Raw genomic sequence first — 18,503 nt, forward strand, 5'->3', positions numbered from 1 at the left:
TTCGTTTACTGGAAGGTAATTTCATACTTCTTGTGAGCAAAATTTCTACCAGCCACACAACTAGCATAATCATTGCCCATCTGTTCCAGAGTTTCTGTGCCAACAGGATATTAGAGAAGTTATCTGCTTCTTCGGAAATCCAGGCTATCCTGGCATTTGTCTGTGTTTATTATGGGTTTGCATATCAGAGTAATATCTTCTTCTTTTGCTGCTGCAAACATGTAAGTCTGCTTGTCTGGCCCTATCTGTGCCTATGTATTTTTATCAACATGTGTCTTTCAACCTTTTTTTGGGAGCCAGAATGTTTGCAGAGATGTCAGTACCTGAGTAACCTGCTTTACCACCATATACCAGAAACTGTAGAGAATTCATTTTCTTGGATTCCCTGTCATCTTGGGAGTGCATTCCCTAGAAGGCTGACATGTCACCACAGAGATGTATGTCCTTGGGAAAAGACCTCGTTGATCCCGAGTAGTGACAGCCAGTTAGATATTGCTCCTCATAAATGAACCAGAGTGCATCCTGATCCCCACCTTGGTCTTCCTCTGGTACCTTCATCTTTCTTCACCCTTTCCATTTTCCTCACTGGTCACCTGCTGGAATATTGTGCAGGGAAATCACTCCCGTTCAGTCAGCAATACTCTGAGATTACTAATTGTAAACACAAATGTAATCCGGCTGCCTTCCTTTCCATTTCACTTTCTTGGATAGGAATTATCCTCTAACTGAAAGTCTTTTTCCTTCCTTTCCCAGGCCATTCCTCAAATGTCATTGCTTTCACTTGTAGTGGGAGTGCAGTGAACACCTGCAGGGGTCCAGTGGTCAGCTCTCTGCAGTGCTCCATTGCCTTTGTTGACCAGATGTTGTGGTTTAACCCCCAGCAACCAAGCAACACGCAGCCGCTCGCTCACTCTGAACTTCAGCTCAAGTGCAGAGTGAAGTTCCAGGCTGTCCAATACGGCAGAACAGAAACAGCAACAACACACTAGCCACCTGCCAGCCCAGGTGCATCACCATGGCTGTTCAAAACGTTCCAGGCACAATTCAGTGAGGTGATAAGCTGTATGCACTACAAGAAGCAGTGAAAGCAAAAAGCAGCCACTAACAAGCACTAGACTCTAATATACAGACAGGAAAGCGAGCCCTATGGCAAGTACAGGAGTCTGCTCATTACTAGCTAAAAACACTTACAGATATAAATTCAATCTAGCACATCCCAATCAGATCTGTCATTATCTCAAACCCTTTGGGCCCCATGTTTGGGTGCCAAAAAAGACTTGTGATTTAACCCCATCCAGAAATCAAGCCCCAGGCAGCCACTCGCTCATTTCCCCATCAGCAGGATCAGGGAGAGAATTGGAAGGGTAAGAGCTAGAAAACTCAGGTTGAGATAAAGACAGTTTGATAGGGAAAGCAAAGGCTGCACAACAAGGAAAGCAAAACAAGGAATTAATTCACTGCTTCCCACGGGCAGGCACGTGTTTCAGCCATCTCCAGGAGAACAGGGCCCCGTCATGCATGATAGTTACTTGGAAAGACAAGTGCCATCACTACAGATGTCCCTTTCTCCTTCTTCCCCCGTTTTTATACTGAGCAAAATGTCATATGATGTGGAATATCCCTAGGGTCAGTTTGGTCACCTGTCCTGGCTCCCGTGTCCACCTGTGTCTCTCCCAACCTCCCATGCACCCAAAACTTCCTTGCCAGCATGGCAGTAAGAAAAGCAGAAAAGCCCCGCTCAGCAGGAACAAAAAAATCCCTATATTATCAACCCTATGTTCAGCACAATCCAGAACAGAGTCCCATACCAGCCACTGTGAAGAAAGTTAACTCTGCCCAAGCCAAAACCAGCACACCAGATCTCATAAACTGTTAAAGGCACTTAGACACTCATCTCCCATGGAAGCATAAGCTTATACTGTCCACCATCTAGAGTGGGTGGGCAGTTCTAGGTAAAGGGCTTCAATTTATATGTGCCAGATTTAGTATTTAAACTGCAGCAGACTCATCTTCATGGTTCACACGACTGTCTGCTGTTTCCATAGTCTGTTTAGAAGAATACTGTCTTCTAAAGGACTGTTCTACCAGTAAAGCAAAAGGTCAGTTGTTCGGTTTCTCCTGGCTCATTCTGAAAACAGCATTACAGAACCAGTTTTTAGGAAAAACCAAATTTCCACATCCAAAGAGTAGTTGAATGGTTCAATGTACGATGGAGACTTGTGGAGTGGTGTCAGTCAGTGTTCCAATTGGGACCGACTGTTTATCAGTGGCATAGACAGTGGGGGCGAGTGCACCCTCAGCAAATTTACAGGTAACCCAAGCTGAGTGGTGCAGTTGACAGTCCTTAAAGACTGGATGTCATTCAGAGGAAGCTGGACAAGATTGAGAATGATCTCATGGGAGTCTCATGAGGTTCAACAAGGCCAAGTGCAAGATGGGGTGGGGCAAGTATCCGGGATGTGACAAACCCCGGTACCAATACAGGCTCAGGGAGGAAGGGATTGAGAGCAGCCGTGCTGAGAAAATCTTGGGGTGCTGGTGGATGGAAACCAACACGAACCAGCAATGTGTGCTTGCAGCCCGAAAGATAACTGTATCCTGAGCTTCATAAAAAGAAGAGCTATCAAGTGTGGCCAGCAGATCAAGAGAGGTGACTCTACCCCTCTACTCTGCTCTTGTGAGGCACCACTGTGATGGTGTGCTCCCCACCCTGCCTTTGTTTGCTTGAGCAATAGCCACCAGTGGTGGTCATGATGCCTTTGTCTGTCTTACAGATAACACAGAATAGTTAAGGGCCATAAATCTTGCTCAAGGGCTAAGGGCAGTAAGTCTTGCTTAACAGCTCAGGGGTAGTTGAGCATGCAACAACACAAAATCTGGCATGTAAGTATGACTATAAGTCAACCATCTTATTCTATGAACAGCAGACAGCCCAGGGCCCACTGAACTGTCCTGCATGGCAGCAGACTGCATACCAGGATCTTCCCTTGAATAGGAAACGCCTCCCAAGGTTACTCCTTGTGGCTGAGAGATTCCTTGCTGCATCAGATTCTTGGTAAGTGATTAATAGCATGCTAAACTTTGAAATCATAGCTAAGTGATATAAAAGATTGATTGTGCACAGATAATCTTCTAGACATGAACCATTGACCAAGTCTGGAACTAAGTCAGAAGGGAGTTAGAAAGCGAGGGGATCCTTTCTGAACCTCATGGCTCAACAGGAGGGTGGACCTGACAGTTTTGTCCTCTATGCAGTAAAAAATCATGTGTAACTTGCCATTAAAACTTGTTACATCATTGTCACTTTTAGTATCAGGCTTTGTTAAATTCCTGATTTATATCAATAAATATATTCGTACTTCTCTCTTATGAGCGAAGTGCATCACTTAATCTGTCATACCTCCTGGTCTGCACTCAGCCCTGGAGTCTCAGCACAGGAGAGACACAAACCTGTTGGAGTGAGTCCAGAGGAGGCCCACAAAAAAGATCAAAGTGATGGAACAACTCTTCTGTGAGGAAAGACTGAGGGAGCTGCACTTGTTCAGCCTGGAGAAGAGAAGGTTCTGGGAAGACCTTGTTGTGGCCTTTCAATACTTAAAGGAGTCTTACAAGAAAGATGGGGACAGACTTTTTAATAGGGTCTGTAGCAATAGGACAAGATGTAATGGTTTTAAACTAAAGAGAGTACCTTCATACTAGATATAAGAAAGAAATTTTTGAGTAAAAAAATCAATAAACAAAAGACCAAGAAACCAACCGATTCTTCCTCATTGGGAAGATGTTAATAATGTGGAACAGGACCTCGAGAGACAGGCAGACCAAAGGAGCAATTATTTTTGGCACAGCAGTGCACTGTTGTTCCTCTCCTAAAGACTCCTTGAACATCTTTAATTACCTGTCTTTCTTTCTCTGTTTTGTGATTGCCCTCTCAGAAAGTTCTTGTTGCACAACATATGCAAGAGAACATAGCCCTGGTGAGGGATAAGCAGGGTAATTCTCCGTTACAGGAAAATTGGTTCAAGTGTGCATCATATTATTTATGCTTTCATTTAGAGCATAATATCTGTCTCTGAATGGGATCTTCTCTGTGATTTTGAAAGTTCAAAGGGGCTTTTTGATTCGTCTCTGATTTTCAGTTGGTTTTTTTGGTCATTCTGGAAAATATGTGGGAGATTATTATTAGTTAGAATGCCATTTCACTTGACACCTTGAAGCTTTTCTACAGCTCTCAGAGAAATCTTAAATAATTTGAACTTTGCTCAATATTTCGGTATAATAAGGGAAAATAACTTTTTTGGAAGCTGTTTTAATGTGACTTCAGTCTAAAGTCTGTAGTTTTGGTTGTAGGCAATTACAAGGTTATGACATTTTGCACTTTAACTGTATCAACACTGAATGTTGTGAATGTTTTTATTTTATCTTCAAGAGAAACTTTTTTCCCCCCATAGGACAGACCCAGTTCTTCAAGGCAGCATAACGTGATCTCTTAGTGATTTTTAAATGCAGCAGGGGGAGGACTGGCCTGTCCTCAGTCCTTAGCCAAACCTCGGTCACACCCATGAACATGTCTTTCTCCAGAAAAAGCCTCCTCCACAGACTGGGAGGGAAAATAGCCAGTGAACTTTTGACACTGTGGGAAGCCATAGGCTCTTTGTTTTATGTAGTGTGTTGTATAGTAAAACCAGTGTACAGGTATCAGATGACATCTGAGCTGTAAGAGGATTCATGGTTACAAGCAATGCCAAAAGTCAAACTTGCAGAATTGTTGCATCTCTTGCCCGAGACCCTTGACCACTTCCTTCAGGGTGACTGCTGAGCTACATGAAGGAAAGGGAGGCACCTGGATCTTCCCCTTCACTATTTATCTCAAAGCTGCATGCAGGCTTTTACTTACCCATCTTGCTTCTGTCCCAAAGTCCTTATGCTCTGTGGCAGACCTCTGTGGGGTGCTGGTGCATGTCCCTGTCAGGCTGTATTGTGAGTCTTACCAATCTTAAAGAAAAATTAGTCTAGGTTTGCCTGGCAGAAGGAATTATCTCTGCAATTTCAGATTATGGTGGACACAGCTGGGCCATTTCTGTTCTATTGCCCTCTCTACAAATCTGGCACAGAAAGATATTTCTTTATTGTTGTCTACTCCTGAAAAGCATTGAGTTTGACTATTGTCAGACCATCATAGGATTAGAAAGGACATTGGTCAGTAGTTCATTCCTCTGCCATAGGTTAGGATGAACTGTGTCTATACCATTACTGAAGAAATCAGAAGTTACTACTACTAGCCTTTTCTTAAGACTTGCGTGAGGAGATGGGCACTTCCTTTTAGGGTTCTCTCCCATGTGAATGTCGTAGTTTAATCCCAGCTGGCAACTAAGCACCACACAGCTGCCAGCTCACTTCCTGCTGGTGGGATGGGGGGAGAATAGGAAGGGCAAAAGTGACAAAGAAACCTGTGGGTTGAGATAAAGACAGCTTAATAATTAGAAAGACATTTAAAAAATTTTAAGGGAAAGAAAAAGAGTAAACCAACAGAGAGAGGAAAATAAAATCCAAGAAACAACCATTGCAAATGAAAACAATTGCTCACCATCAACAGACCAATGCCCAGCCAGTCCCTGAGCAGTGGCCCCGCCACCAGCCTCCCCCAGTTTTTATTGTTGCATGATGTCTTATAGCATGGGATATCCTTTGGTTAGGTAGGGTTAGCTGTTCCAGCTGTGTCCCCTCCCAACTTTTTGTGCACTTGCAGCCTGCTTGCTGGCACAGCAGTGTGAGGGGCAGAGAACACCTTGATGCTGTGTAAGCTCTGCTCAGGAGTAACTAAAATGTCGTAGGGTTATCAGCATTATTTTCAGCACAAATTCGAAACACAGCACCATACATTTTTTCATACTATGAAGAAATTTAACTCTATCCAGCAAAAACCATTACACTGAACTCGAAATTTTGGAGCGACTTCTGCCTAACTGTACTTGATCAGAACCTTCTATCCCTTTGCGTCCAGCTTCTTTATGTATAGGGAACAAATATAATCACACCTTTTACTTTGGGCTCTAGCACAGCAGACATTTTTCCCCTGGCACAGCAGAAATTTCCAAATATTCCCTGCAGTGTAAGAATTCTGTTGGTAGACTCTCACTGACTCTACTGGGAAAAGGGAAGGGTAAATAAAAAACTTTGGGACTTGACATTTTGAACTTGCTTGCTGGGAGAACTGTGGATTTGTAAGGAAGACTGTAGCCAGAAAGAGGGATAAACTGTCATTTGGTGGGTAAGTGCACTTTAGGACTTTGATGGTAGACACTCACCTAGCTGATAGGTTTACAGACTTCAGCAGAGAATCCAGAAGCTAGAGATAGTTGGCTATAGTCCCCCAGTGGCGTGAGGAAATGGGAGCTTCAGATGGCTGAACACCATGCAGAGATTAAGGAATGGGAAGAAGTCCTACCTACCAGTAAACAAGAGGAAATGACAAAGATGGGTGGCATCAATCTTCTCATGTTTTGCAGGCTGCAGATGGGTACTTCTGCGTACCTGGAGTTAAAAAGAAGTGAACAGCAACTGGGTAAAGAGGTGCCAACTTCTTCAATGACCTCTTCTTGCTTACAGCCCTGTCCAGGAAGGGTAGAGCATGGGCATGAGTCCCTTCAGATGAGTGGCTGCATAAGGATATCAAAGACGCTGTCAAGAGGGTAAGCACAAAGGAGCTTGGCTCTGCAGCCTAGCAGCTAGGGTGTTAATTTGGGAGGTGAAAATGATTTATTCTGGTTCTGAATCAAGACTAAGATGTTTTATCTGAAACAGCTAAGGACTCTGATAGCAAAATAACTCATGTAGATGATACAAACTCTTCCTAGTGATGCCCTGATGCCTAGATGTGTCAGATGACTTGGACCTTCATTGTGATGAGTAATTTATTAGCTCCAGCTAATGGCTGAAAATATGTGTCACCGTCTTCTGTACCCGCAAAGGTAAACTAAATGAATGTTATCAGTTCTGTGTTTTGAAATAATCCACACGTGTCTGTGCTCTGGGCCTGTTAAAACAGATTGAATTTATGGGAGTGTTTAGTGTGTCTTTCGAGAACCTCATAGGCTTGCTAGAATGTGATGCTTACTTTTCATCTTACTTTTGGTTGTGAACAGGATGGCAACAATAGTAACTCAGGAATTTTTAAGTTGCAGATAAAGGTATCTTGTCAGTTCACCTTCCAGGCTGCTGGTGAGCAAGTTTCGGTTTTTTTTTGTTTGTGGTTTGGTTTTGTTTTTAATTAAATTATCTGTTAAGTCCCAAACATTCATTGAAATCCTGAGTTATATCTTGAAATCTTTATTTGGATGTAGTCTGTGTTTGTCTTCCTATTGATAATGGTACACGAACACATGCTTTGTATGACATTTTTAATCAGAAAACAAAATTAATCTTTGTTGAAGTGCAGCACAGAGTACAGAAAATAAAAGAGTCATTGCACGCTGATATCTACACCTTGGAATTACTTATTTAGTAATTTTTTCTACTCCTGTTACTAATGTGTTTTGAAGCCTCACTTCAACTTTCTAGTTTTCACAGAACTCTGTTTACAAGCTTTAAGTTTAGGTTTCCTGCTTGAGCAGGGAGTTGAACCACATCTTTTGCAGAGATCCCTCCCAACATGAACCATTCTGTAATTCTATGAAAACTTGCATTTCCCACAACTTTTGTTGACATGCCAATTAGTAATGCTTGCAGGGAAGCAAGAATCAGGGAGGCAAGACCTGGTGGGCGGAAGAGTCACCAATAGTCTTTATTCTGGGCTGTTGTTCCGTGTGTTGGAGATAGTGCTGTTAAAAATTACAAATAAATACTGAAACTGTACCCTGAACTGCAAAAGTCTGATGTGGATCTTAGTTTACTTTGCTAGAAACCTCTAACGCATAGTACATCTTAGGAATCCTTTTGTTAGTGAGAAGCTCCGTCTCTGTCTGCCCACTTCTTAATCCCAGAGGTATCTCTACTGTGCAGTGCTTATCTACGTAGGCATTTACATGTTGACTGATTGCTTTTTTTAACTGAAAATGTGAATGTGTGTACTTGGTGTTCTGAGATCCTGCAAGGATTATTAATTCGTTTGTCTTTGGCAAAGATTATTTAATTCTTTGAGTTTAGTTATCTCTCTTTTGGCTAACATTAGCCATTCGCCATTCCGATCTCATGTATCTTTGGGGTTTGCGTACATTCTTCTGTGTGTGAATATAGTGAAATTTCTTAAAATAGGTCAATATGTTAATGCTGCCTACAAGACTGACAAAGCAACCTGCACATTTGGCTAGTTAGAGACTCCCTTCTGTAATACATGTGTATATTAAGAACACACCAGAATCACTCTTGAGGAGAAAAGACAATGCAGAAAGAATCATGTCTTGCCGATACCACCTAAGGAGTCTTTCTGCTGTGCCTTTTGCAACCGACTTGTCTGTCTCGTATTGGTCTTTTTAGCCACCAGCGTGCTTGTAGCAAATGTGGGCAGAGCCCTCCCCAAATCTTTGTTCATGAAGCCCAGCCATGATGATAATGACGTGTATATTTAAACAGAGTTATATGGTTGTCTCGCCACTTGCGTAAGACCCTTGTGATTGCCAGAAGATGCAATTTCTGTGAAATCTTGTTTGCTGTCTGTTATCCTGTAACAGCTGGCCAATCTGCAGCTGAGGGCTGCTAACAGGTTTATAGGGACTGGGAAGAAAAACAACTTTTCTTAAAGAAACAGTGTTGGGTTTATTGAGCTGTTAGTCGAAGCCTCAGGCTACAATTTGTTAGCTGTCAAATAGAGGGCTTCTGTTTTGCTTATTACTGTTTTGGTTGCAGGCTAGATTAAAATGTACACAATTTATTTTTGCATTAGAAATCTTAATTGTTCAATAATTTAATACTGGGAAAGTATAAATGATCTGATCTTGAATATTAAGGAAAGTCGGTGAGGCATGCAGCGGCGGCAATGGTAAGTCCCTCGGCTGAGGGTTGATCAAAGGGTACAGGGGGGGTTCCTGGTGCTGGGGACACAAGGCAGGGTAGACAGCTCCTGCCTGCAGATGGCAGCTCTCGTGAGAGAGTCTTATGCAGCTCAGGCCTTGCCAGGAGCAACTGTGGGAGATTGAAATGGCTCTGGGGAGCACTGTGACCAGGATGGGTAGATGGGGATTGAGCGGGCAAACAGGGATTTAGAGGCCGCAGCACAGGGATTGAGTGCAGCTTGCACGGAGGGGGGCATGAGAAGGGCTGTGCACCCTGCTTGTAAGCCCACAGCCCAGGGAACTGCTCTAGGTCTCTGCCATAATGGTGGGCCCTTGCCTCAGATACGAAACCAGGGTTTCCACAGAGAAACCCCCTGAGATGTCTGATGCTTCCATGCAGATGGAGCAGGTAAGGAAGGAGACTTCAGTACAGACGGTAGGTTGCAATGAGTTCCCAAACCCCTCTCCAGACTAAAGATAAGTACCTGCAAACACAGGCATGTTGCATTAGGTGGCTGAGGTGCAGGAAACAGTTAAAAGGCTGCACAGTATTAGAGGGCTGAGACAGAGATAGATAAGTGGTTTCAGAACCATACACCTCTCACAGACACCATAGAGAATGAGGCATCTTTGGCCCTGGTGACCCACAAAAGTCGGACTCTGCTTCATCCCCCACCCTGCAGCATTACAACCAAAACCACATATGAAGCTTTAACAGCTGTAGATACCCATGAGCAGGTCTGCAAGGAGAAACTGTACCAACAGCACACAGTGGATACCACAAAAAGAAATGAAGAGTGCTTGAAGTGGGTGATGCTGTGTTAAGGGGCATTGAGGCACCTATCTGCTGGTCTGACAACAGGACATTCTTTGATGACTGTAGACAGCTCAGGAAGGGTTAGGGTTAGGATTAGGGTTGCCCTGTCTAGAAGAGGCAAGACAATCTTTGGTAGCAGGCTGGACAACGTGGTGAGGTTGACTTTAAACTGGAGGACTATGAGTGTGGGGTCCAAAGTGGCAACACTCATGCCATTGCAACTAACTGGGTAATAAGTCAGGCCAACCAGAGCAGTGACAAATTTTCCTTATTTAACTGCCCAGATGAGAACCAGAAGACAGCCACCTCACATCTCAAGTTTGTGTTTACCAATGCATGCTTCTTGGGGAACAACCAGGAGGAACTGGAACTCCATGCATCAGTCAGAAAGTTATGATATCGTAGGAATAACTGAAACATGGTGGGTCAATTCACATGACTGTAGTATTATGACAAATAGCTATTGACTGTTTCGTAAAGACAGGAAGAAGAAGAGGAAGAGGAGTCATGCTTTATGATAAGGAGAACCTGAATATACAAAAGTCAACTACATTGACCGTTGAAGTCCTATAGCATAACTCTGGATCAAGATCAGAGGGCTCATCTCCAAGGAGGATCTTGTGGTTGGCATCTGCTACCAACCTCCAAACCAGGATGATAAGGCTGATGCAATATTTGAGTCACTTAAGCAAGTTTCAGGTCGAAGGAACCTGGTTCTTTTGGGTGACTTCAACTACCCAGAGATTTGTTGGAAGGACAATACAGTAGCTCATGTTATCCATCATGTACTTTGGAATGCATAGAGGACTCCTTCCTTATACAAGTGTTATATGTGCCAACCAGAAATGAGGCACTGCTGGACTTGCTACTCACAAACCAAGAAAATCTGCTTTGTAATTCCTTGTAATGTTTTATTGTTATATTGCAATGTTAGTGATAGCCTTGGTTACAGTGATCCCAATATTGTGGAGTTTGGGATCATGTTATGCATGCTGAGGGTTAGTACTAAGATAAAAGGTTTAGATTTTAGAAGAGCAAACTAGCTCACCCAGAACTCACTTGAGAGGGATTATGTAGGAAGCTTCCATGGAGGATAAAGAAGCTAGTGAGTGCTAGGAGTTTTTCAAGAATTCTGTCCTGGAAGCACAAAAACAGTTCATGTCCTCTAAAGGAAAGTGAAGTAGGTGCAATGAGAGACCCCCTTGGCTTAACTGAGAGCTTCTGCATTTGCTCAAAACCAAAAGAGACACATACCAGAGATGGAAAAGTGAATGAATACCCATTGAAGACTACAAGAGCATTGCCAGGGTGTGCAGAGATGCAGTTAGAAAAGGAAAAGCTCAGTCAGATTGAAATTGGCCAGAGATGCCAAAAACACAGGAAAGGGTTCTTCAGGTATGTAAACAACAAGCAGAAACAGAAGGGAAATACTGGTGAGGAGAGGTGAATTAGACACCAACACTGAAAAGGCAGAGGTTCTCAATGCTCTCAATGCTCTCAATGCTCTCAGTGCTCCGTCTTTACCAGCACTGTTGGGCCTCGGGCCTTGGGAACAAAAATCCAGGTTGCTGAGAACACAGACCCACCACCAGTGAATGAAGAGCTGGTGTGTGAACTATTACCTTGACCTGTACAAATCAGTGGGCCCTGCCAATATCCACCCAAGGGTGTTAAGAGAGCTGGCTGATGTCATTGTGAGGCCACTCTCCACAAGCTTTGAGAAGTTGTGGAGACTGGGGACAACCCAGAAGGCTGAATAAGGCTAGTGTCACCTGCATCTACAAGAAAGGCTTAAAGGAGGCTCCAGGAAATCATAGGCCTATCAGTCTTCAGTCCCTGGGAAAGTTATGGAACGAATGCTATCAGATGAAGCACATCACTGGGAAAAGCCAGCACAGGTTCACCAAGGGCAAACTGTGCTTGACAAACCTGATCACCTTCTACAACAAAGTGACCTGTTCAGTTGATGTGGGACAAGTGGTAGACATTGTCTACCTGGATTTCTCCAAGACTTTCAATACAGTTTCCTACAGCCTCCTTGTAGAGAGACTGATGCCTAGAGGAGGAGTTCATGTTGTGGATGGGAACTGACTGACAGGCTACACCCAGAGGTGGGTGGCAAATAGCTCCTTTTCAAACTGGGAACCTGTCACGGTGGAGTCTCCCAGGGATCAATATTTGGCCCAACACTGTTTAATATCTTCATAAGTGATCTGGATGATGGGATCAAGTGTACCCTGATGAAGATTGCTTCCCCCAAACCGAGTGGAGAAGTGGACACTTTGGAATGGAGAGCCATTCTGCAGGAAGACCTGGACAGGCTGGAAGAGTGAGCTACTGAGAACCTTATGAAGTTAACGAAGACAAGTGTAAGGTCTTGCACCTGGGAAAGCATAATCCAGGAGTGCAACATTGAGGAGAAACTCTGGGGGAAGGGACCTGGGGGTCCAGGTGGACAACTGGTTCAATGTTATGCACAGTCTGCTGCAGCAAAGAAAGCCAGCAGGATCCTGGGCTGCATCAACAAGGGCATCAGCAGCTGTGATAAAGATGTCATTGATGTAATTATTCCACTCTACGCAGCACTTGCCAGGTAACACCTGGAATTTTGTGTTCAGTTTTTGTCCCTATTACACAAAAAAGATGTGGACAGGCTGCAGAGGGTCCGGAGAGGGTCACAAAGATGATCCAAGGACTGGGAAGCCTGCCATGTGAGGAAAGGCTGAAAGAACTGGGTTTGTTCAGCCTTGAGAAAAGAAGGCTTAGGGGAGACCCTTTCACCATGTTCCAGTGTTTAAAGGGTGGCTACAAAGAAGGCAGAGACTTGACTTTTACAGTCAAGTGGAAAAGACAAAGGGTAATGGGTACAAGTTACTCCTGGGATGATTCCGATTGGACACAAAATGAACATTTGTCCCAGTGAGAACAACCAACCATTGGAATAATCTCCCCAGTGAAGTGGTGAATTTCCCAATTTTGGACATTTTTAAGATTCAGATGGACAGGGTGCTGTGCCATCTGGTCTAGACAGTGCTTTTGCGAAGAAAGATTGGACCAGATGATCCTTGAGGTCCCTTCCAACCTGATATTCTATGATTCTATGAAAATGCTTGTTATATTTACTGTAAAGGCTACACATGGCTTTTTCCAATTGTTCAAGGCTAGTTTTACTTTTTTTTTTTTAAGTATACCTATTTATGCAGAGGTACGTTCCATTTTTTAAAAAAAATAACAGCTTAAACACCTCAATTTAAGCCTTGATACTAGATGCAGTTACTCAGTAGTGGAATTCTCAGGGAAACATTTTTAAATAGCTCAATGCAATGTCATGAATGAGGAATAGAGAAAGTGGGGATTTCACAGGATGTGGTATTTCTTTTGAGAAGCTGTAATTCAGAAAAGGAAACTGAAAGTCTTGTTAGATAACCATCCTATTTCACATCTCAGATTAAGTGTATGGTAAAAATTAATGGCATCCTTGCATACATGAAAAGGAATACTGAGTATGTACAGGGAAATTATTGTTCTACTGTTCTTGCAAGTGAAAGTGATTTTATATAACTTTAACCATCTGAATTGACCTGATTTTCCCACTGCAGGCTTTTTCTCTAATGTCTTTGGAGAAGAAAGCTGTATGGCTAGCACAGATGATGTGCCTAACAATAGGTGGCTCAGGCTAAATGAGATGAACCCTATTCATGGGCCAGCAATGTTCAGACTTTGTGCAAGGCATATAGTTTCCAGATTCCGCTCTAAGAAGTTAAGACAAATCCTCTTGTGCTCTGTCCTTTCTTTATCATTCAGATTTAGGAAAATTTGGCAGAGATCTTCATACTATTATGTCATGTCTTCTCTTCTACCTGTTGATCATCAGAAACATGGTTGCTTTTGTCCATCTTCAAACTGTGAGCAATGGCACCAAACTCTCCACAGTTAGACTGAATGGGGCAGGACCTGGACACTTTATTGTTTCAGGTTCTCAGCAAATTCATGCAGATAGCTTTGAATCATTTACTGTCATATAAAAGGCTTATTTTTGCAATCATACATGGGATTTGTACAAAAGTGGGGAAAAAAAAATCCAAGAAAAATAATGTAGAGATCAGGAGCTGCTCTTCCCTTCTGTTCCTCCTGTCTAGCCCCATAGCGTGGAGCACTGGAAAGTAATGAAAAGAACTTGGGTTTGTCACACATATTACTCTTTGTGGTGGTACCTTTTTCTCCCTATGGATTAGTATAGCTCCTGGCATAGCAGAACCCTGCCATGCTTGGTGTCATTATCATTGCTATAACAATAACAAAACCAGGGATAATAACAGTGTACTGGAAAACTTCATAGCTGTAGAATGAAAAAGGTAAATAATGCTCCCATTCAATACACACAAATATCTATTAACTGTAATTATGTACAAAGCTAATTTTTCAGATTTGACTGATTGAAAATTGTTTTACCCAGGAGACCGTGCCTTTTCTTATTAGGTTTTCATGATAATGCAGAATGAGATATTTGTGTTATCACCTCCTAGCTTGTCAGAGTACTGCTTCAGTGAAGAAATAACTTACAGTGATTTGTGTAGTAATCCTTCTTGTGTCCTGATGGAAACAGGGAACCTACAAGTATTTAGTCTTACTATCTACTTTGAACTAAAAACTTCCAAAAGACTTTTTCCCCCCCTTTTTCTCTGTGTTATCTCTGAAAGAAATCCAGTCCCACAGGTGCTTCACTCATGCATATTTTCCCATGAGAAGAGAGGAAAAACTTGATTGAAATAATGAACTCTAGGCAAATAAATAGATATTTTCCTATATCAAAGTCTTGGCAGCTGGTTTGAAAACCGGAGGAAATATGTACATATTTTATTTGTCCTTTTGGAATTATCATACATAGATACAGGTAGAACAAACCAAAGGTTTGGTTCAGAGGTGGATACTGTAATGACATTGAAGGCAAAACAAATGTAGTGCCTCTAATATGACAGGTCTTTCTTTCCCTTTTGAACTTTTTACTTTAAAGTTTAGAAGAAATATGATGAAACTTGATGACGAACCAACTTAAAATTCAGTTATAAATAGGCTTCCTACATTAGTAACAGACTTAATCTGTTATTGCTACATGTGCTTCCCTACTTAGTTCCTATTTCTCTTTCTGGTGTTGCTCAGAGGATTGAGCAATCATTTGGGTTTATTAATATACTCCAGCTACGATGAGACTAGTGCAAGTTATCAGCACTCAGGCAACGCACTGGTAAATATAAACAAGTCTTACCTTTTGAACCAATGACGTTAGCAACACTTTCTTTGTCCTGCACTAGTGTTTGCATTGTTCATATTGTGTTTGGGTCACTGGCGTTCAGATTGGTTTAGCTTGCATTGAAGTTAATGGCCATAGATATGCAGGATTCATTTCAATATTATACCGATACCTAACCAATACCTCAAAATGTGGCTTAGCATCTATTGTTTCCATGCTAGTGAAACTGTAATGGAGGTTCCATGGTGCACTCCTAGTTCACCTGATGAACCCACATTCTGTTTTGCCAGGGGATGTTAACGGTGCCAGTACTAACAAGGGTGTTCTTTAAACCAGTGTAAAACATGGAGATTATCAACTCAGTACCAAACTAGACATCTCGTGAATAAGCCTCATAATGATATCAGAGAAGTGGGTTAATTAAATTAAGAAATCATTAAATAATTCCCAAAACCTTCAGAATACAGAAAAGTAAGTGACTGAGATTTTCAGCTATGAAATGCAGAGAAGAATTTGAGTTTTTCAGAGCAGGTTATGAAGCTATTCAGTGTCAGAATAAACTGTTTATTCTCAGCACAATGTTTTTTTGCAGTCTTTTTGGAAAGAGCTGGGTCCTACAACCAGGAAAAACGTTAACCGTATATGAATACAGCCCTGTGTTTCCATTACAAACTGAGAAGAGAAAGATGAGTTTGGGTGACTGGGGTGAAATCAGATGAAGGATAGTGAAAAAGGCATCTAGCAGAGACTACTGGACAAGTTTATAAAGAGTTTGTGCTTTGTATTCACAAATGATGCCTTCAGTAAATGGATGGGTCTTTAAACACTAGTTCAGATTTCTTGATATTAAGAACAAACCAAATTGAGTTGTTAATTTAAAGACAGAGTCTTTTAAATCGTATCCTTAAAACAGTAATTTTTATGGGCTATTTCATGGCAAGATATCTCCAATTAATTGTTTTGCTGACGGTAAAAACTTAAATAAGACAGAAATTTTACAGTTATTCTGGTGTGAGACCAGATGACCAAGAATTTACTACTTCAGAGAAGTAGTTTTGAACTTTAGCAGGGGTCACTGACTAATCACATTACTCATTTGCTTTTTTCCTCTGAAAGGCGTTAACATTTTAGCATGCATATTTGAATGAGAAACTGGACAGAATCCTATATAAACTTCTTCCACAGACTCAGCCAATTACTCCACCCTACTGGGAAGTTATAAGGTAAGAGTTATATGGCTCACTGGATAACTCTCTAGATACCAAAGACGTGGTTTATTTATAGTCAGAGGTCCTTATTTTTCTACTATTTGCTATTTAAGTCCTAACTTATGAACAGTGCTTAAAAGTACCTTTGTGATAAAAGCATCTTTGTTGGGCTTTGCAGCTTTAGCTTATCAATTACATTAAAATAAGAAATAATAGAATCATAGAAATCATAGACAATTTTGAAAGAACCAAAAGGAAACAATTGTTATAGCATTTCAGAATTTGTATTATTGGTAAAAGAATTTAATTCCAGAGAGCCAGATTCTGGTCTCCTTATTCTTGCTAGGTGTCTTTTTATCTTTTTCAGTCTTAGTTAATGGATCCGGGAAGTAAATTTTTCAAAGTGTGAATCTGAGCAGTTATTCTTAGTTTCACCTTTCAAAACAAACCTCCAAGAAATGATAACTCTGAATAATGTGTGGGGCTGTCAAACAAACTCTTTGCTTCACTGCTGTCAGTCAGTGACTGAGAAGGGCTCTTTGGGACATTCTGTGGTATGACTGAGATGAGAATCTATCCCACTGCCAAGAATCCCTCCCAAAACCTTTCAAAAGGCATCTTCTCCTCTTGTGGGTTGAAGCAACGCCAGGAGGAGGTGGGCATCCTAGTGAGTTCTAACTGGTTCAGTTGAGCTGATTTTTATCTGACAAGTTCCTTTCCTAGAATTAAGGAAAAATTATCATCTGTCAATTCTACACTGAGGTATTTAATTTGATCCCAAAGAATTCTCTTTTTTTTTGCCATCTAATTGGTTGAAAAAATTCATATATTATTGTGAGTCGTTTTGCAACAAAAATCTTTCCCTGTGGAGCTGCAAATGAGCTGAAAGCCAGTTACTTGTACGGCTGTAGTGGGGCTACCTGGAGACTGTGCATTGTCAGGAACAGTGAGATCATGTGGCTCTCAGCGTGGTCTGTGGGGTCAACTTGTGCCTGCAAAAGCTAGGCAGCCTTGGGATCCAGGGAATGAAGTGCTGCTTTCCAGGCACTTTTCTGGAGCGTGGAAGATGCACCTTTTGTTCCTTCAGCAGCTTGGTCGTTGGTTACCTGTTTACATGGTCTGGTTTAAAGTGTTAATTTGCAGAGTCTGTGTGGGAGATGTGCTTTGTGAATAGGATAGAGACAATAGAGCTGAAAGTCTGACTTGGCCAATGCACTGTCCACTTCTGTAGAGAAGAAAAACGCAGAACTAATCTAAGAAAGGCTCAAGAGCAGATCAACCGGCAGGAGTAGCAGAGGTTAAACAGTAAAAAGGAAGTGTCTGTGAATGAGGGAGTTTGGGGAATTAAACGGGGATTTTCCTCGAGGGGACGGGCAGCAAGAAAATACAGCACAGCTCTGGTTGCCTGTGGGGAGTGTCATTGTCATCACAACCAACAATAGCTCATTCAAGATGATGAAGCTTTGAACAAGTGTAAGTGGTATAGTGTTTGTGAGAAGTTCACCTTTTAAGCTAAGATTTATGTAATGGGAAATGCATAATTGTTTGATCTGACAGACACTGCACCTATATTGTGCAGCCCAGAAGATGGAGATTGAGACTGCAGACGAAGTTGCTATTGTTGGAATAGGATGCAACTTTCCTGGAGGTAAGTTTGGGGTAAAAGCAAAGCCGGCAGTGAGTGAACATGGAAAAGCAGAGTAATTCATTAGTGTTGAAATAGAGGAAAACAACATGTTCCTCCCTTAGTAAATGTTGCTTTGCTACTTGTAGGATCTTTTTAAAAGGTTGCTGTGGTGGAAACTAGTTGGTTCAAATCAGTCTGCTGACAGACAGACAGACAGACCGACGGATCTGCAGTGCTGGCAGTGGGCGGGGCATTGAGCTGCACACAAAACTCCTACAAACGAACTGGATGGGTCTGGGATGATTTGAAGTTTCTGCAGGGGCACTGTCTGGGAGCCTGTGCATTGGTGCAGGACTCTGCATCCATAGGGACAGGACAGATCGAGGCTGGACAGTATCACCAGCTGTGCCTGTAATGTGGATAGGTTGGGTTTTCCTGAAAGAAAATTTCCTGCTTTGTTGCAGTATGTACTGTGGGTGCAGTGAGACAGTAGGGAAATGGGGAGAGAAGGTGGTTAAGGATTTTGTGGGGTTCCTTTGCTTTTAGACAAACAGTGAAGGGACCAGTCATGCTTTTCAATTTCCTCTCACTAAGAATGATCTGTTCTTTTCTG

General features: G+C 42.1%; 1 long non-coding RNA gene across 1 annotated transcript; it reads left to right on the forward strand.

Moving 5' to 3' along the window:
• The first annotated feature begins 905 nt into the window (after positions 1-905).
• LOC116798737 lies at positions 906-17,912 on the forward strand. The gene is made up of 4 exons (XR_004360939.1): positions 906-1,005; positions 2,925-3,055; positions 16,172-16,278; positions 17,843-17,912. It is a non-coding gene; the product is annotated as an uncharacterized LOC116798737 (long non-coding RNA).
• The last annotated feature ends 591 nt before the right edge of the window (positions 17,913-18,503 follow it).

The sequence above is a fragment of the Chiroxiphia lanceolata genome, chromosome 1 (assembly GCF_009829145.1).
Source record: "Chiroxiphia lanceolata isolate bChiLan1 chromosome 1, bChiLan1.pri, whole genome shotgun sequence".
NCBI lineage: Eukaryota > Metazoa > Chordata > Aves > Passeriformes > Pipridae > Chiroxiphia > Chiroxiphia lanceolata.